At 42.3% G+C, this 21,397-nt stretch overlaps 1 long non-coding RNA gene across 10 annotated transcripts in view; it reads right to left on the minus strand.

Annotated features, from left to right (window-relative positions):
- LOC137845270 (uncharacterized) overlaps positions 1-21,397 on the minus strand; it is a 190,024-nt gene that overhangs the window by 105,881 nt on the left and 62,746 nt on the right. For 9 of the 10 annotated variants that reach the window (XR_011090151.1, XR_011090158.1, XR_011090155.1 and 6 more), the window contains exon 2: positions 1,066-1,147. This is a non-coding gene — a long non-coding RNA (uncharacterized lncRNA). Of the gene's footprint in view, positions 1-1,065; positions 1,148-2,797; positions 2,866-21,397 lie in introns of all 10 variants that reach the window. The other variant, XR_011090159.1, reaches the window with a different exon arrangement.

Genomic DNA, 21,397 nt, shown 5'->3' on the forward strand with positions numbered 1-21,397 from the left:
ATCCTTGCCCAAGGGACAGGGGCAGTCAAATCCTTTGTGCTGCCTACGTAGGCTACAGGTATGGTGGCAGAGCACACCTCCAAAAAATCACTTTCAGGAGCAAAGATCTGAAAACTGAGAAATAAGAGCTTTGATGTTGTCCAATACACCTTTAAGTTAGCTGTGCTGCACTGATTGCTTCCATCTCCCACGATTGTATTCTTTTCTCTCCCTTCCTTTCCCCAGATGGAGGGACCACAATGAATAAAGCAAGCTCTCACTTAACCAAGAGCTATTCAACACTTTGTCATCTCCTTCGGTGTTCAGCGAGAGGTCCTATACCTTATTTACAGCGTATTACTCTAAACCTTCCCTGAAGATACAATTAAGCTCCTCACAGGGTTTTTTATTGCTCTCAGCACTCTATTCTTTATTTTTTTTTTCAGAAACAATTTATTTTTCACAGCATCTCTAAGAGATAAAAGACATAATGTCCAGATGACAGACAGCAAACTGAGAGAAAGAGGTCCTTTATGGTCAAGGGAGACCACTAACTTCAGGTGTCTCATTTCCAGCGCCTAGGATCTGATACAGACAGCTACACGTGTTCAGATCAGGGGTTTCCATTGTTTTCAAGCAAGTGCAGTTCCGACTGCTCAGCAGTTCTGTGCTTTAATATGCAGACCAATAATGTTTTTATTGTAATGGTTGCAAGCGTATGAATGAAACTACATGCACCAGGAGAGGAATCTTTTGTAACATTAGTTCTCCCCCAGCCAGTACGTTTGCTTACAGGCAGACCAACTCCCCAAAGCAATTTATTTCAATCAGTAAGGGCGCTGCTGTAAGATAAAATTCATCACTATAAAGAGATACAAGAATAGCTCCTATAAGCAATTTAGATCCTATTTTTGCAGTTTTAAATAGCACCTGGACCACGTGACGACACGTAAGACAGAATTTCATTTGTGCACTCTATTATGCTCTTTTCCATTCAATATTCACATTTCCTGTTGTCTCTCAATACAAAACTAAAGTGTTCTTAAACAGTTGCTAATTGTAGTGCATATTTAAACAATAACCTACTGAACTGTTTGCCCTCCTGGTGGATGTAATCAGGTAAGACCAATTTGCATCTGCAAACGCAGGTATACAGATTACACTGCACCTGAAAGGGAAGGAAAGCACAAAAAACAATCAGCAGCAGGTACTGACAAAAATCTAGAGAGGCTGGACAAAGCAAGCAGCCATTACCCAAAGTGTTTAATAACCCTACACTATTAGGAAGTGTGCTTAAGAAAACAACTATTTCTGTTCCCAGGGCAGTGAGTATGGAACAATCCTTTGCTCTCCTATCTTATTCAAGATATTATTGCCACATGAAGATCCAGCTTTTCAGAACGAAGACACCAACTACCAAGTCAACTGAAAGGCTATTTCCAACATCCAGTCATTACCCAGTCAGAGCAGCTTCCCCTAAAAGCCAGATCCCATTGTGCACAGTAGCACAGATGCATAAAGCAGGTACAAGCTCTGTTCAGAATAGCATACATTTAACTGAACCAAACCAAGCAGAAAGAGACAGGGCTCTATTTTGCACAAAAGGAGTTGAAAGACTAAATAATTTGGCCTGAATTACAAGAAAGTATATGGGTGGCAGAGGTCAAGTTTCAAACCCTCACATCAAGCCCCTAAACTATGCTATTCCTCTTAGCCTTTCAATCAACAAAACCAGAGCTGGTTGTACAGAGGCACACTGGAGCACTTCACAAAGGATGCTGTCACGATAAAATTATCAGCACTAAGAAACAGAAAATGCTGGAAAAATTATCTTTGGGAAATACTGACAGAGCTAAAGCAACATGGATTACTATTGCACTGAGTACATCTTTGCAGGCTTCCTGTGGGAAAGAGTTATTTCTGTGAGATTCACTTTTTGTGCAGTTTCAGATTCCTCTTCACACACATCCTAATTCCAAAGAACTAGCATAAGAGAGGATAGCAGCCCTGGGTTCCAGTACTAAACAGCTTTTGCTGTTAAATCATCGCCCTTCAACAAGATTTTCTACAATTTTCTGTATCTCTTCATAAATATGGAGTTTATTCAGATGTGTACAAGACTCGCTCCTGCAATCTAGTGCTCCATTGAGCTATAACCAGGAAGCTCTTTTCTATCCACTTCTTATGCTCCACCTATCCTAACCAGGAATTTAGTTATTTAGAGCCTCTTTTCCTTCCAACTTGCAGGCCCACAAGTATAATACAGTAACAAACAGCATCCTGCTCATCCAGTGTCCTCAGAAATCAATATCCTCATCACCTTGAAGATGACAACTCTGTCTCATGGGCTCTAGCAGCATTCTAATATCCTTAGCTCCATGCAACATGATGAATACCTTGAACAATAATGTGAGATCTACTGATATGGGACCAACGTAGAGAGAGCATAGGCCAGCATCTGTCAGCATACACTCTGCTGTGTTGTACAAATGGGAGGGAGAAATAGGAGGATTAAGTTATTATTTAATTTAAACAGCTTGTTCCTCAGCAACACACTTGGCAACAGTTTTGCCCCTACTAGAAATAGAACCAAAACTTTTGCTATTGCTACTTTCTGGTAAGGTGACTCCACAGACATTCACAGCTCATTGATCTTTGTCCAAATTAACAATGTGAATGTAGTTGCAATCCACCATGATGTATTTCTGTACAAAACTGCATCAAGAAAGCAACGAGTCAAGCATCATAACTGAGATCACCAACATTCACATGCCAACATCCAGACAGAAGGGAAGATAGTTCCATGCTTCAGGCTCACCAGAAGGAATAGGCAGGTCTGTGGCTCAGCCAAAGGAGTTAACCTCTGCTCTCCAAGCTTCCTCAGATCTAAAATCACAAAACAGTTGGAACTTGCAGCTTGAAAACATTTAGCTCTGCACACGTTTGTAAAACTGCATTAACATCTCATTCGCAGTATCGCAGGAGAGGCATAAAAACAGCATTCAGAACAGTAATCACTTCACGCCGTCTGCAGAGCTGATGTTAAGGGAACTCTGGACAAAACCACGCCTCCACAGCTAATGCAAGGACAGTTGCATTTCTTGCATTACATTTCACCTGCTTCAAATCCACGACATTTGAGGTGAGGTCTGGCTTGCAGGCCATGAATTTGATTGTCAATTTTAGTTTGGTATAAAACTGAACAAGCTCTGCTGCAAAGTCAAACAAAGCCAGGTTCACCAAAGAATTATTTAATGCACGATTGAAAAAATATCCTAAAATCTTCAGCCTCTTGGACCCCCAAGACTATCAGCACAGCGGATAGAGTATTCCCATTCAGCCTGTGATGCTCCCGACCTCTTGTCTCACACCATTAGGCTGAAACAAACCAGCCAGCTTGGAAAACAGCAAAGAAGGACCACGACAAAGGAGAAAAGCCGCATTCCTCCTTATAACATTGCTCCTAGTACTGGAAGTAATTTGCACAAGGCAAAATGGAAAAAATCACAGCAAATTGCATCCTAGACTGGCATCTTCTGGTTTAAATCCATTCTGTTATGCTCTGCTCCTCAGCATTAAAACCTCAGCAGCAGCATGTTTTAACCCGACTAGGAGTTGCAGCACTTTGCTAGCAGGGCCTCCTCCCTTCGTCCCATTTGCACAGTTGCTCACTGCTCTTAGTTCTTGGGGTGATTTGACCAACAGGTCTGAGAGCTACTGGGAGACACTGGGAGACCAGGTAGGTTTGGTCTCCTCCAGTAATGAGTACTCCTCTCTGAGCTGCCATTTCCCCTTCAGAGCAAAGCCCCATTCTCAGCCTCGCACGTTAAGTAGCAACTGGGATTTCACAGTCTCTACAGATGGGGTTTATTCAACTTTTTTCATCCCATATGGATCCACACGTGCGCTACACAAAATCAGAACACCGGTTGGCTTAGCAGAGAAGCAGAAGCACTCCTTCACCGCTAGAAACAGGCCTTAGCAGACGTGATTCAGGCTGCCTCTGCCAAATGCTATTCCACAGAGGAAAACAGATGGCTCTGAGGGCTTCTCCTAACCCCCCTCCACCTACCAGTACTGCCATCGCCCTCCCCTCTGCATCCCAGGTGTGACCATCACCTCCCAGCTTTCATACATCAGACTAAGATGCTACTCAGCTGAGTTGGTCTAAAGTACAGATGAAAGCCCAATTCTGGTATTTTAGTTCTCCTTCCTGCATTCTTTCCGTCCTCAGATGTTGTTCTCCTCTCCCGAAGCCACCCCCGCCCAGCTCCCACCACTTTCCTCTTTCAGCAGCACTGCTGATAAAAACAAATGTTTATTCTAAGTTCATCAGCTGAGAGCTCTAAACCATTTACAGTGGAGGTGGGAGGGAGGGGAAGACTCAGGGTCTCACAGGGCAAATTGTTCAGCTTGCAGGCTCAGGGAAGCATTGCTTCCCTCAGAACTCCACATCACCACAGCCACGTTCACCTGTCATGGCCTGGGGCTCCTGGAAACCAAGCGAGCTGTTACCACACAGACGTGAAAAGGAAAGTGGTGTGCATGAAGGATTCAGGGGTGAAAAAAATAATAAAAATTAACCAAAAGCAGAGTCTGTTGGCTGTCCTCAAGAGCCAGGCTCATTTGAAGCTCCCTCCATCCCCAGCGGCCATTGCTCATGCCGCCACCACTGCGAGCCTTGGCTGATCACACAGCCACTGTGACAGCACCTTCCTCAGGTCTTCCTGACCCTGTCACATCCCTTCTGGTGGTTTTGTTGTACTCTTAAGTATTCTGATGCGGCAATGTTTTGGTTTCAAGAGGTGAGTTCAAAGTATGCTCTTGAGGTGAACCCAAACACTATGCTAGGCCCAGTGCTGGCCTTGCAATCACAGTGGCCTTGATCTCCATACACCAAGGCCCAAAGAATGCTGATGAATAAGCAACAACGCTTGTGTTTCTAAATAAAAATAAAAACATCTCAAAGTAGCTAGGGCATGAGCAAATATCAAAGCATAAATTCAAGAGTCCTAGGTCTCTCAAGGGAGACAGCTCAATCTGAAGTGTCCTTTAGGTAGAGCCCAATGTCTTTGATAGTTCACCATATTTGATCAAATAAAACTATTGATCCTTAGCATGAGAGTTCAATACCGGCTATCAGTGCTGTAAGAGTAGTACAATAAAACCCTCAGTCTTTTTGATCTCTGCTGAAGCATTTCATCTTGACATTTGTTAAATGTATCAGTAGATTGCTTAAAATGAGAATGGGGTTTTAAAAGCTTACTGGAAAAGCAAAGCTCACATTAAAAATTCAACTTTTACATTTGGTAAGTTTTACATTTGGTGCTTTTCATTAACTGTATTGCCCAGCCAGGTATTATTATCCAATTCCATTTTAAGCAAGATGGTGAGACCTAAATGGATTTCTAAATATATGTTCTTGGCTTCATTCTTACAAGTGTTTTTTATGATGGTTTATCTGCTTCTGCACCTTTGCAGTTAATCATTCCTTCAGACCACCTCCTGACCCCAATCCAGCAACAGAAACATGGGGTTCAGACCAGAATATCCCTCAGCAGGACAGAAGCCAGATGGCATTGTTAGCAGGCAAATAAAGGAAAGGGAGGAACAAAAAGAACATTTTCAATCATCTGAGCCTCTGTAAGAGTCAGGACAGATTGCCACATCAGTGATACCAGTGCAACCCAAATGTAAATAAGCAAACCCAGATTTTATTACTGTTACTCTGGGCATAATCTAATATAGATTAAATATTAGATTTTAGATACGGGTATAATGGGATATGCAAACAGGCAACACCATCTGAATCATAAAGACTTCTTTACCATTTAGTTGCTAAGCTCTAGAACAGGTTGTGCATCAAAGTCACCACAATCTGCATTCTTGGTGGTGACTTTTGAAACAAGAGGTGGCCTTTGACAAGCTAACTCCTGGCTTTAAAATAGACTTCGGTTTGAGAGAAAGCTCGATCTGCAGAGGTCCAATCTCCGAGTTTCTAACATCTTGTGACTTAAAATTCTGAACACATAGCAATGGTCACAATGCAGCATTAAGTCACTGCTAATTTCTCACTCCTTACCTCAGCGCCTGTCAAGGAGCCAGAGAAAAATCAGCTTTCCAGATATCTGGCCTGGAGCGTGCCAGACCCTACCTAAGATCTGGTAGCCTGAAGTAGGGAGGGGGGCTGAGGATAATAATGTTACAAGGCCAGGCTGCTAGGAAAAACAGAGACAAGTCTAGCATTCACTTACTACCTGGTTTATAAACCGGTAGAGAAGGCAGACTGTACACACACACAAATGGACCATGTATCTTCAATTGCATAGGAGCAGCAGTATGCTTGGTGTATCTCAGTCTTCCTATAAGTTGTTCTCTCCTGAGGTGATCGTAAGTATTCCAAACCTATTTTGTTATGCACAACACTTTACATTCAGCCCTGCACTTACCTCACCCTAGAATATCAAACCTTAAATCTGCCAGTATCTCATGAATCCTAAAACTATACAAACTCTGGGACAGATTTGCACCTGGAGTAAACTGATGTAGTCCACACAGGTTTATTAATTTACAGTCTTTAAGGCACTGATGCCTAATCTTTATCTCTTGAGAGAACTAAGATTTCAGAAATATCTTTTTGTTTGATTTTAAAAAACAGTCCAAGTTTTGTGCTTCAAACTGACATTTTGATCCTGACCACATTGTCCCTGTTGCTTTGTAAAATTGAGGAGACTGAGGAAAGTAAGGTGAAAGTTTTATGGAAGTGAGGAGAACTGAAAAAATAAATAGATTGGGAAAAAACAGAAGACAACAACAGATACTCTCGCAAGAAACCAGTATTGTTAACTTGGTTCTCCCTTGCCACACCATTCCCCATGCAAAAGCAGGCCTGTATCAGAGGGTGCTCGGAGAAGGAAGATGTTTCATTGGTGATCACCACATCCACTGTCCTGAGCAGCCCCATACACAAATACGGTGCAGTGACCAACAAACTGCTCTGCTTGGGGAAGACAATACGTCCCAATGACCTCTAAAGCTGCTTCCTATGTTCTCAAGGCAGCAAGAAAGAACTTGAGAGCTGTTACCACTACCCTACGTGCATGGCGCTGCTGTCTTCCTTGAGGAGAGTCGCCTTTGGAAGCAAATGGCTTAGAATTACTAGTATTTCTGTGTGGATAAGTCTGTGTGATTTCAAATGAGATTTCAAAGCCTAGAGAAAAAGTCAAAGCTGCGTGCATGCAACCTTGAACTCCTGATGTTCCCCCACCATTAGGAATTTTTCTGAGGCAATAGAAGAAAAGTTAGCAAGTAACTTCAACTCAAAGCGTTTCTTTTCCTTCTTTGTGGTCAGCATCCAAGAAGCCCTGCTGAACAAAGATCAGGCTGAATGACTGAAAACAGAAGCACTCAGGGGAGCAGACAAAAAAAGCAAAAAAAGCTCTTTCCCCTTCCCTTTAAGCTAAGTTTATAACTGTGTTGGAAAGAACAATCAAGACGATTCCTTTTGAGATAAGAGGGCAGGGAACTAGGGGAGAAAGAGGCCAGAGTGTTTTTTTTATTCTCTTTTTTAAAAGTAATATTAGTATCAAAGAAACAATTGGTGGATTTGCTTCTCAAATGCTGGGAACTGGACTGGAATTTGCTAGTAGGCAGAAAGTCAAAACAAAACCTGCAGGTAAGTTGCATCGCCTTAAGTAGCATTGGAAGAATTCTGCAGTTGATGCAATTTGTCTTTACAGAAGAGTCCAGTAAAACCTGACACCAGGCCATAAAAAATTTCCATACAAACATAAAACATTCCAGTAAATGGGCCCGTTTCCTCCCTGAGACCATTTGGCAAGCCCTGTAATCGCAGGGCAGCTGTCAGGTTGAAAATGTTCTCTAGTTTCTCTCCTGTCCCTGGAACGAAAAGGGAAAGAGCCTCTGGTGGGCAGGGAAACGTCATAGGGTCTTCACAGGTTGTACTGGGGATTGTCTAAGAAGAGAAAGACAGCCTGTCTTTGGGATTTAAAGCAGCATGCTACAGAAGCAGCAGGGAATTGAACAGTTCCCAGATCTGCTGAAAGGCAGCCTGCTGCAAGCTGCCCACATCCTATCAGGAGACAGCCCTCAGCAAAACTGGTGCCTGGGTACCAGACAGCCTTTCCTAGTGACGTGAAGCAAGGGCACAAACTTGGTCCAACAAAAAGAGGTGAACTCAGAGGTGGCTGGGAAAACACACGTTGCACCAGCTAAAGCATCCAAGTCTTCTTCAAAGCAAGCCTGGAGGGGAGCGCATTGCAGTGATCTTGCCTGGAGGTAACACAGCCTGCACAGTTGGGAAAAAATTCTCAGGAAGACTAGCTGAAGCAGAATAACACAAACCCACAAGAAAGAATCTGCTTTGCTTTGCTGAGGAAACAAACCTCACCACAGCCTGAGTTATACTCAAAGCAATACTGAGCACTGGATCTCTGCTTTGGGATGAAGTGGACACTGGGAGTGCTGAAGGGCCTCAAGCACAGCTCGAGCAAAGTCAGCAAGAATGAGGATGAGTCTTGAGACTGCTTTGTAGGATTCCACAAGCTCTACTAGATGCATTAATATTATAGTATTGCCTAGAGAGGACAGAGATTCTTACAGGAGATGCTATATAAAGAACAATCAAAAACATTATCTATACTCCCCAAACTTCAGATAGGTGACAGTAGAAAAGAGAGAGAAATTTCTGAGTGTTTACATAACGCAGTGACAAGGCAATGACTTGAAGTCTTAACCCCCAGAAGTCTTAACCCCCTGTCTGTCACCTCTTTTGCAATGCTGCCTTCAACAGTTGCTTTGCGAGAGAACAAGCTGAACCAAATTAAATGCGTAATTTTTCCCCCACTGTGCCTTTCTACTGCTTTAACCTCTTTCCATTGTTGCCTGGCTAGTTTTGAAAAGCTTAATCAGAGACGATACTCTAAATCTCTCCTTGGCAATGTTATTAATCTGTTTATTATTTTCCTGCAAGTACAGCCCTGATATGAAGCCTAACATAACCAAAATGCTTAATTACATTCTTTCCCTTGGGATGGGGGAAACATTTCAGCCCGCGTGAAAGCCAAAGTAGTTTTAGTGGAGAACACCTTCATTAGAGAAGGCAGAACAGCAGGATTAAAAAAGGAATGCAAACTTTAGTCAAGTGATACCGCTACCATTATCCCTCAAATCAAGGTGCTATATGAAAGATGAAGTCCTCATGTAACAAAATGTACTACTTAAGTGTTGGTTTTGATTGCAAGCTTCTAGCATTCCAACTATTTAATGAGTTCTCTGTTTACTTGTTTTCCCTTAAACAAATAAAGTAAGCCAGAAAACGCACTGCAAAATTAATAATCGTTATAGACTTCTCCACAAGCGCCTGCAGGAAGATAAAGAATAGCTATTAGGCTGATTTTCAAGACAGCAAACTCAAGAAGAGAGATCGATGTGCAACTCAACATGGGCCTGTGCTCAGGCTGGCTAAGGCACCCTGCTCAGAAAGGCAGTTCCTCATTCTGTGCAATGGGAGAGAGAAAACCAGACAGACATGCCCAGATCAACTCCAGCGTGATGAGTTGGTCTCAGGAACTCCCCACCTCTTCGCTGTCTCCAGATGGACTTTTGGGCAATTTTAGTGCCTAAAATGAGATGTGGTGAATCTGTGGCAAGTTCCATATGTCTAGCCAATGCATGGCAGTACAGAGAATTAAGTCCAGGCTTCCCAAATCAGTACCTTAACAACCTGCTTTTACGACACAGTATAGCCTCAGATTCATCAGCTATGACTTCCCATCTCAGTGGTGTAAAGGTGATGTAACACGGCTGAAGGCAGTGGGATTTCAGTGGAACAAGGAGGAGTCGGCTGCTGAAAGCAGACAAATCAAAAAGCAAAGTTTCCTGTTTGGTTATGCTGGCTTAAATCTAACAGCGCAAAAGCTGTCTGTTGTTGGGGCTTAAAAGGGGATCATGCTTGGGGAAACTCTGCTGATCCTTGTGGCTAGATGGAACTGCAATGCTCAAAAGAAGGACTGCATGACATATAGCTGAGAGGCTGCTCTGCCTGCGTCCTTTCTCATCTGTAAAGCACTGCCATATGATGCTTAATGCTAAAATACCTGCAAGCCACAGGTAGGCTGCTGCTGGAATTTCTGAGTAGTAAATATAACTAATTCCCAATAATGATTTTTCAAGTGGTCCATTGTCAATAGATTTAACACCACTGAGCATCAATGCACAAACAAATGTATGACCCTTCTCATCTCAAAGCACTGCTAATTTGTCAGCAGACGCTTGTGCATCTGGACAACTGTGCATACAAACAGATTCCTTCTTCTGTTTGCTTTAATGCAATATTATCCATGGAAAGATATCACTTGGCATACAAAGTAAGAGCCGCAAGTAAATTTCTTTACTAGAAGTCCAATCCTTTAGGTTGCTGAATAATGCAAGTCACGAAGCATCATCAGATCCTGTCAAGATATGTGATGTAACATTGATTTTGCTTGGAAGAAAACAAACCAAAAAAAGAATAAAAACAAAACCACCCAAAAAGCTATTTTATCTCAATATTCTGAGGGTGAAATTCAAAATTAGCAATTAAAATATTATCCATAAGCTACTAAGACTTTCTTTGGATGGTCTTGAATGTATTTTGATCAACTGAAACAACAACAAAAAATATATCACAAAATGTTTCAGAACAAATTGAGAATGTTCAAGCCATTTTATTAGGAAAATCTGAAAAATTAAATGAAGCCAACAATACCCCAATGTTTCCCTCTACCCCTTAATCAGGAAGGGGATCCAAAAGCAGCTGCTGCAGACTTGGTGCTACTGGTTCAAGTGACCAGCCCAGGGTCAGTGATAAAACTGGAAACACATCCAAAAACTGGCAGCAACAGAATCCAATACCAGAACACTTCCCTTGCTTATCAGGTCCTGCAGCAACATCAGTCTCAACAAAATTATGAGCCTGTTTATTAGCTGATACATTCGGGAGAAAAAATGTGCCATCCAGCTACCGAGAGAAATAGCATCAGTTATCTTCGCTGTCATCTGTAAACACCAACATGCAGCTGCACATTAGACTAAAATGGAGTAAGGTCAGACCATGGAAAGGTGTTGGCATTTATCACACACAGTGCAGTTGTGCTCAGTTATCACTTGCACCTGTTACCAGGAGGCTGTTTGGCTCTGTTCTGAAGCCAGAGCTAAGCTTGTTACAAAAGACATGACATTGCAGTCCAAAAAAACCCAAAACTAACATCAACAATGACAAAAAACAAAACAAAAAACACACAGCAACACACAAAAAAGCACAATACAAAAACACACAAAAAAAGCTACAGCAATGGTGCTTCCTTCCCTGCTTTTCAGAGATCCTGCTCTTCTGAGACAATTCTGGAAAACAGATTTGTTTTCAAATGCACCAGAGCACCTTATGCCTGCTGCTAAAAAAAAAAAAAAAAAAAAGAAAAGAAAAATCCCCATGTTTCAGATATTCCTCCTTTCCTTTGTAATAACAAATGCCCCAAGCTCAGCTCTGCCTTAAAAGCACAGTATACTCCAAGCCACTTTCTTATTTACTTCAAGCATTAAGCGGATTAACAAACCAAGAGGATATTAGCTGTATCTACATACCTGTTATAACCATTAATCTGTGTGCCATTGGTAGCGTAGAACAAGCTGATATTAAATAAAACGAGGAGCTAATCTCCCAAAGGGTACAAACCCTTCTGAGTCCTGTCCTCTTGCCTGGAAACGTGCCAACTACATAATTTATTTTTTTTCCTTTTCAGGTGTCGCAGTCTTGCCAGATTCAGCTAGGAAAAACGCTCTGCTTCCATCTACTTCTGCGTGGCTCGAGGGATGAAGGCAGGCAGGTTTGGATCAAAAGCCTCAGATTAATTGCCAGAGCGGCTGACAGCGCGCTCCCACAATGGAGCGATTCCTCTTCCATAAGTCCTTTTGCGAAAGGACTGGAAAACGAGCAGGAGCCCTGCTCTCAGGCCTGAAACTTAATGAGCTTGCCACTGGACCCTTGGAGAAGGAAGGTGGGAGAAATACGCAGGGAACATCCAAGGGCAGAGCACAGGACAGACCCAGGAGCACCTTTGGGACTATGCTCCAACAACACAAGGACCATTAGGGCCGCTCAGTTGACAGTCCAGGGCAAGAAGATGTAGGACTTCTGGCATACTATTAACGGGTTACAGCTACACTCTTCACCAGCCCTCAGGTACCATCGCCATCACTCACTACCAAAACGACAGAGGAGCTGACGGAGGAGAACAAGGACCTCGTTCACACTAGCATAAACCAGGGATAAAGCACAATTATGCCAAAGTCAATGAAGTTCAGATGAGAACAGCTTTGGTCTTACTGAAGCAGGCATTTGGATATATTATGCAGGAACCTTTACGATGTAATGTTTGGCCTTGGAGATGACATTGTAATTTCCTCAGATAATTAAAAGATAGAACCAAACACTGCTTTAAGAGACACTAAAAAGATTCCCCCACACCTAAATAATACTAATGTTAGGATTGAAGTAACATTAAAAAGGGAGAGACTAATTTTGACCTTATTTTAACTAATCAAGACAATGCTCATCAGATGGTTTTATTAGGCAAGCAGAAGTAGAAATGGCCACATCAGCCCTCCCCCTGTAATGTAATTAAACAACGCCCACAACCCCAATGCACTGTACACAGTCTCCGGGGACAGGAACTGAGGAGGAAAAGGCCATGAATAACAAAGGTTAATCACATTGCCTAATGCACTCAGATGCTCCAGTGGCCAGGACAGTAGCAAAACTAAATAAAATCCCTGACAGCATATAGACATCACGGGTCAATGCAGGACAGATGCAGTTAAGTAAGTCAAATGGTAACAACTGCTTTGTGGTTTCCATACGGAACCACTGGAAGGCCTTCTAAAATACATTAATGCCTTTAATGAGATACTGGGGGCTCCAGGAAGATAATTCAGACAAGCAATTGAGTTTACGGATCAGAAGGATTATTTATGATGAACTGCACCCGGTCAGCTCAGAAACAAACCAGGACAAGAAAGCCGGGATTAAGACAAAAAAAAAAAGTCTATGAATATCAGTAAAAACAGATTATTATGCGTACAGATTATTTTTTAAATCAGTGGCCCCTCAGTAACACCTGAAATCAACATCAAGTCTTGGTGAGGGGTAAGGGGGAGCAGACTGGGGACTGCATCTGGGGATGCAGTTCTTAGAACTGACCCTCAATCCCAGAAGGGAGGGCTGTTTTGGACAAAATCTGTAACTATGAACTCCGTTTTGGGGCCAGGAGGAAAGTTTCTCTATTTCTCTAAACATCAGCATTTTCACTCTTGCGAAGATTGACATCCACATTGGATTGTCCCACTTCATCAAAAGGCTTTCCTTCAGAAACATTTTGCTGCTAAACCTCAGAAACACCGGTCAAATACATCACCCTCTAAGAATTTTAGAGAGGAATAAAACAAGAAAATTTGGAGACTCAGGATGAAAAACAAGACACGTCTTTTCACCTGGTATCTGAAAACTCAAGAAAACACTTTCAATCTACTGCATCTACATGGGTCAATGGATCGATGTACCTAGAACTAAGTGCTAGTGCAGAGTTATAAATAATACTTACACTGTGTAATTGATGCCATTAACAAAATAAACAGTTCCTTTGTTTGGCTGCAGGATAAGAATTATCTATAGATCTTTTGCTAGAATCCTGCTAGAAGATAGATCCAAGATGACAACAAAATCCTCAGTGCAGGGTCGTGTATTAAGGCTGTACATTCAGACTCATCAGAAACAGCAATTTCTCTTTCAAATCATTGCTAAAGAGGTTAGATAAGATGTTATTTATGGTATTCTAGCCAGCCTTCAGTTTTTACACCACAGCCCTTTTCTAAATCAGTCTGAACGCATTTCCCTGCTCTATTTAAGACAGTACCCGAGGCTTTGCTGAAATGCAGATATTACTACAATAATTCATAAAGGGTGCCCCGCTCCTACCCAGAGATGTTTGTCTAATAACAACCATCCTTTATGCATCCAAGTACCGTGTGTTGTTCAGGGATCTCCACCTGACCTGAATTCTCCCCCTTCCAACAGAGCTGTGCCCTGCCAATTCAGTTCAGGCCTGGCCTGTTACATTTACAGGGGGGTAGCAACCAGATCCACTTTCCTCTCCCCTTTCAAAATCCCTTCCCAAGGCTGAAAAGAAACAGAGACTGCAATAACATGACTTCTAAGAGTAAGGACTATGCAGACCAGGAGACAGGATGGTTCTACCAAGACCAAAATGAATATTCTTCAGTATTAAATGGCAATTTTGAAGACACTAGATTAGTTAACCTATTTCCAATGAACATGCCCTCAAAAAGTATGCTTCGAACCCACGCCCAAGTTACTCATTGTGCTTTCAAAGCCCAGGATCACACCTGAAAACAATGCCCAGTTTGCCTTTTTTCCAGCCAGAAGTATCCCGGCATACTACTGGGTATGGACTACGTCCTCAGCCTCACAGAAGTGCTTAGGACTGAACTTTTTTTTAAACTTTCCAGAGTTTGAAATATATCCTACTAACCCTAATGGGCTCAATTTTCCACTACTTATAGCCACGCATAGTAAGGCATGTGCAAAGTAACACCTAAGTGGATGAAAAGCTATTACTGTGATTTGGCAGCATTTTACATTCACTTAGCACTAACTCTGCACAGGCTTAAATGACTACACTAGGTGCAAGGCAAGAAAAAAAAAAATCAGCCACACTGAAGTCAATACAGTTATTTCTGACTTGGGATTAAGTGCGATCTGAATAGGACCGCTGTCTCCTTGCTCAGATGGTAGAACTATTCCCAGCTTCCCATCCACCCCCTTCAACCACTTGGAGGCAGGGAGCTCCAGGCAAAACACTATCCAAGAATAAATCCTCATCAGTATTAGACACGTTTCCTTAGCAACAGGTGGAGATCTTCATCCGGTGACAAATAATTTTTCCCCCCATTGAATTTGAGAGAAACACTCATTTGTATGAGTCAAGGAAAAGAGAGCTCACATGAAAGAGCAAGAGTCCGTCCTTCCCAAGGATGCTACAGCAGTAAAATAGAACAAGCCCCCTGAGGTGTCGTGGGGGACTGCAACCTTCCACTTCCCCTGGTATGGCAAAACCAAGTCCATAAAACACAAATGTAAAACATGAATGAGGTCCTAGTCAATCTGAGTCATTTAGCCCCGAAGCTAAAAGAGTCAAGAGCTCCCTGTCACCTCCCGTTGCTCAAAAAGGAATCTACGAAAAGTAAAAGAGATGAAAGGAATTCATCCTAGCCTGGCTATTCTGGGTGGGGGTGCGTGTTACAGCTTTTTGTGAGATGCTGCATTCCGGAGAGTGGCTGCACTACCAAATGAGAAGCGTGCAGATGCATACAGGTTCCACATCTAGAGAAAGGCCTAATGTTATCTAGTAAAGTTATACGGGTTTGCAGGAAAAGAGTTACAGCTCTGAATAAAGTTTGAAGTTACGACCCTCGTTCTTTGCTGCACTTTATGGAGTAATTTATGTTAAAGAAAGAGGAGTGCTAAATGCTACCAAGTCAGCATGGTGGCTTTTTGTTTTAATGGATGAATATTACTCCAGAGAAGCAAAAGATGCAACTCTGGCAGGCCTCCGAGGCACTCTTGAGCATCATCGTCCGTTTTAAGCAAAGAATGGGAATAAAGAGGAAGGAATTTGACTCAATTTCTCTGGGTTGAATCAAGAACACAGAAAGCTGTGATTTAACATAGCAAAGAGTGTAGAAAACTAAGTACAGAACATTTTTTCTATGGAAAATTTTGGGTATCTGCTTTTCAGAGACATTAAATATCCCCTCGTCCTGTCAAAATGACTCTTCTTCCCCAGTCACACACATTAAGTGGCTCGCTAGCTCAGTGACTATTTCATTAATGATTTCTGTAGGTCTTCAGGACTTTGCAGTCCTGCCACACTCAGCCTGCAATCACAGCCCACAGAAATAACTAGCCAGATAGCTGTTATTTCAGATAATCTGGACTAAGTACACTGAAATAAGCAGTTCCACCAAGCGCACGGCTGTGCAAGATCAGCATCTGAGGCTGGGTGGAACAGAATATGTTTGCTTTAAAACCAATCTGAGTGGCAAAAAATGTTCGCCTTAAGCAGATGATTATTAAGTATCTGAAGATATATGGCGCCTTTGAAGCACTCTGAATGATGCTATTTTAAGGAAAGAACTAGTCACAATATGCCAGGAGGCGTGACACGCTTAGCAGGGTTCAGTTCTAACAGCCATTCCCTATGCATCGATACAGGGATAAACTCATGATTGACAATCCAGGCAAAATCTCTAAATTGAACCATCATCATTCTTTTTTATAAGGAAAAAAAAAAGCGGAAACAAAAGTGGCTGCACAGAATATTTTCATGCTATTGCTGAGTTCTAAACAGGGACAGCTGGAAGAACATCGCTTGATGCTTTAAAATCAGGCTTTCTGCTGGCTCTGAAAGATTTCCGAATCGTTCACTCTCCCAACGTGGTCTCAGGGAGAAAAAGTCCCCCTGAAGCCAGAGGAGGAGACGAGGCAACCTGGCAGCAGCCTGTCCCCAGCTCTGCCGGCGTCTCCATGCCTGGTGATGCGTTTAGGCACGCACACGCTCCCTCCTGATACTCTCCCTGTTGGCAAAACCGGATTGAATGCTATAAAAAGCTGCTGCAAAAACAACCAGCAGCTAACGCAGGTGGGAGTAAGAATACAGAAGAGGATGTTTGTTATGGGATGCTCTGCCACGCAATCCCAAGTCAGCTCCTCGAGGACTCTACCCCAGCAGGGTTCCTATCCTAAAAGCGATGCCCCAGACCTCTGCGGAGGTCACTCTGATTGCATCCACACAGGAGATGCTCGGAGACCATAACACAAAGCAACACGAAACCTCAAGGCTGAGGAAAAGACGGGCATTGGCAGAACTGACAATACCACTTCCCGTTCCTTTCCCCAGGGATTTGATGCGATCCATGTTCTCTTCTGGTTTTGCACCACCGCTGGAAATAGCACTTGGAATACATCACACGGGGCCACATTCCCCCTGCGCACATTCAGAGGCAGTCCGTTTTAAAAGAAGATGCTCCACACTTGACTCAACTTATGAACTGGTCACAGACAATTATTCTGTTTTAATTTCTTTCATTTCAGCACCTCCTGCATCTGCTGGCATTCAAGTTCATGCAGCGTTTTAAAGTGTTTTCCATCCGTGCCCCCTGGTGAGCGCAAGAGGTGGCTGGCTCATTATATTGAGCGTGACATATTGCAGACATCTGAATAGGTAAAAACTGAGCTTAAATTAAGAATAATAATAATAAAACACCCAAAGAGACCCTTCAGAAATCGAAGAACTAGAGGGGAAAAAAGGTAGTTAGAGATTGTTTAGGGAGAACAGAGAGAATACTATAAATACCCTACAGAAAAGTTTCAAAAATATCTGTACCAATACAGCGTAAGAAAAAATAAATCACTGTCTTATGCTTTAAATTCTTAATGACTTAAGTGAATGGGTAGCTAAAATTTTCTCCTTGTTTTGAAGGCATATCTTGGCTTCTGGGCAAATACCTGAAAATGGGGCCCAATGTATACTCTTCTTGGTCTAACCTGCCTCTGTGTCTACTTCAATTTGCCAGCATGTAAAAGGTGCTCTTGTTAAGTCCTCAAGAAGAAATCAGAAGTAGCTGAGTCCTCTTGCATATATGAATCTCAGCAAGTTCAAGTCTTCACAAGCACCTCAGGATTTGAGAATAATAAAAGTGATAAATGCTCATTTAAGCCTCGATCCAGCAGCATTTGAATAGGAACCTTGGAAATTACATCCATATCTGCAAGAGCAAATACTAACTGCGGGTGTAATTCTGTCTCCTTCCCAGTCCCACAGGCATTGAGCGCTCCAGTATAGCTCCAGCAAAGCTCTGAAGTGCATTTACCCCCAGGTTGAAACGCCTCCCTGGGGAGCAGTTGGTGCTCCTGCAGGATTGAGCTCTATAGAAAGCAAAGAATGGCATGGTTTAAGGGCTCGAATGCACCACTGCTAATAGCAGCAAGACCGAACAACCATGGGAAACACCCCACATGCAAGCCCTGCAAGCTGGCCAAATCAGGGTAATGTTCACAATCCCGCCTGCCTTTAAGACCTTTCTTTTTTTTTTTTTTTTTTCCAGATTAGTCCAATTTCTGAGTAATGAATTTTTTAAACCATCAAACCTCTACTCCAGCAATTGATGGAGTTTTGAAATATGGGGAAAATTAACACAAAGTCACAAGAAAAAAATCAAGGTTCAAATAAACGTCTAGTAACTTTTAATATTTGCAGTAATAGGATTTGGTGCAGTAATTTATAATTTTTGTACAAGCAACAGCTAAGATTAATGTTGGTAGTTATTATATGCAATAATTATAGGCTTTTTAGAAGCTGCCTGGCTGGAGGGACACTGCCTGTTTGTACAAAAGATAATTATGGGACAAATTTAATTTTCCCATTCCCCTAGTTAGGCAGCTGCTGCAGATAAACACATACCTCATTTTCAAGTGCTTGTTCCTTATCACTGTCTTTGAAGTGTCACAACCCTTATCAAAACTGAATTTTCATTCACTGCCCAAACATGGCGGAGTTTATCTAGGTACTTACACAGCTCCTGTCATTAGGGGCACTTCACTGCCTTACAGCCTGGTGGCTGTCAGCTGGAAATCCCACTCCCTAGAGGAGGAAGTACCAGCAGGTACCAAACTTTTTTCACTCCTTGCAAACCTCAAATCCAGTTTGTGAAAGCATCGCCCAAGAGACCGCACTAAATGCCACCTGACGTGACCCCTGGATCACTTAAGGAGCTTCAGCACCTATTTCAGCCTAACCACCTCCTCCTCCTACAACAGTTTGTGTCTTGATACAGCCTTCAGGACCAAACCACACTCAGAGCAAGAGTAATAGAACAGGAAAACATGCAGTTATGAGGGGCCGTGCACCTCAGTCTGCAAGAGAGTAAGCTGGGAACATCCCATTCTTAGTTAATGCAGGATGAGCACAGAGCACTTGGGGTATTTGGGTCTTTTGCTTAACTCATACGTACCAGGAATTGTACCTGGAAGGCCTCTAAAACAAAGTCTGTAACCCAGAAGAGCTCGAAGGCAAGGAGTTGTTGTGGTTTACGCAGCCTGTTTGATCATGGAGTCCATCTCGAGCATTTTCCCTTACAGGACTCCATTCGCTCATCTCAAGCCAAAGAGTTTTGCCATTAATTTCCTGGATTAAAAGTCGGATGAGGCTTTCAGCCCAGACCTCTGCTGGCTGCTACCTGCTAGAAGAAAAGCCTTCAAACATCCCTCTTGCTGTTACACAATTAATTTCTTTTCCCTGCAGGCTTTTAGGATCAATTGAATTTTACTTTTTTTTTTTTTTTCTTTTGCCTCTGCTGACTCTTCCACCCTTTCTCGAAAGTGTTGCTTAGAAGTTAGCAGGCAGAAAAGAATTAATGAGATGAACACAAAGAGACTCCAAATGGTTTCCTCATTCAGAGCAAACTTCATCCTGTACAGGGTTGCCCATTTCCTGTAGTCAAAATCAATTATTAATAAAAACATAGGCTTTGAAACCAGCAATTTCCTGCTATCTTCCCTTTTTTTGTCAAAATATTTACTTTTTTTTTTTCCTTCAGCACTGTCACCCCCTAATTTTGCTCTTCAAAACTCATCACACAGCGAGCTGCGAACACAGCACCAGGCACCGGCGTTCCCAACGCGTGCTCGTGGCACTTTGGAAGCCCCACTTATCTAAAAAACTTCTAATTTCATCTGCAAGAAGTTTAATTCCATGTTCCAGGCCTTGCCCCCCGCTTTGTGAAACACGCAGCAATTTGCTGTGATTCTCTTATCTTTTATCTACTTCGATTATAAAGCTCCTGTGCTGAGGGATGTTGGTCAACGAGCATCTACGACACCAACACAGAGACGTTTCCTTGAAATAAGGGCTCAAAATTACAATCCAGCTGATTTTCAGAATACAAATAGAAATAACTCAGTACAAATAACTCAACTTGGAACTGTGTTCAATATAGCAGTTACCCCAAGTTCCACCCTTACCTTCTCTCCTCACCTTGTCTTCCCAGAACCACTCTTCCCAGAAGGTGGATGCAGCCCTGGCACCACTTCTCCTGGGCTTTCTTGGTTGCTTGCTTGCTTTCATGGACATTTCCCCCAGCAAAGAGCTCCACCAGACTTCCCCTTCTGGAGATTGTTCTATGCACATTTTATCCTTGAACTTATTTTAAATCACATGCATCAGAACTACGTTCTAAATTTGTCCTTCAAGTTAAGAAATCTATAATTTGGTGCTTGTTCAGAGAAAGATAAAGAGCATTAAAGCAGCTGGCAAGTACAAAAACTCGAGAACAAAACTAGTCCTGATACCAAAAACACATTTCAGTATAATGGACCATATAATTAATCCATGAACGAGATGACAAAGTCCCTAATCATAGAGAGAGTCAGCTGTTTCTTTGTCGATTTGGTTACTAACTCAACTGTTTCATTTAATACTCCGAGTTAATGAGGGGTCTCATATCCTAACAAGCTGAACATTAGTGAATTTCTAACACTGAATGGAAGAACCTCGGAAGGTTTAGTGGCAAGCTGAAGCAGTAATTAGTAAAATTAAAAGGTGACAAGGATGTTAGGAGTTTATATGAACTTCACAGTGGGTTCTAAACAGAAATCATTACCTTGGAAGGCAGTTTTACTTGGAGATTTATTTACTGAGAACATGAAACCTGTTAAAAACTGATTCCAATGCAGAGAAAGAAAACTCATGTGACTGTGAGACTGTGTGGGGAAAATCCCTTCCCAGTAAATACTTTGTGCGAAACAAGGTTAACATCTGTAAACACCTTTCAGCAAAGGCCTTGGCATGCTCTTTTTCTTTGCCCGTAATAATTCTTCTGATACAACTGACTCCCACAGATTAATGACCTGGCATTATTAAAACGTTGCTTAGCATTCCCAATTAAAAGCCCTTTCTGTAATATCAATTTGCATAATTACATTGGATATTACAGGGCCCAGTTCCCCTATACCCTGGAGTCTCTTTACATCATCTCGATAGCATTTAGCTTTACACCACAGCATTACACCTGAATTGCTTTTCCTTTTAACCATGGCCTTTGTTCCACATTTTTAGCTGCCAGCCTTGAGTTGGGGGCAGCTCACGCTGCTCGTGACGCAGGAGATAATTTACACCAGTATTTGCAAGAAAAAGAAACCAGCAACATGTGCAGCAGTGCAGAATGCAAACCCAAATAAAGGGTATGGACAGCTGTCCTTGCGATGTGGTGTTATTTAGGATGTTTT

Source organism: Anas acuta, chromosome 27, assembly GCF_963932015.1.
Source record: "Anas acuta chromosome 27, bAnaAcu1.1, whole genome shotgun sequence".
Lineage (NCBI taxonomy): Eukaryota > Metazoa > Chordata > Aves > Anseriformes > Anatidae > Anas > Anas acuta.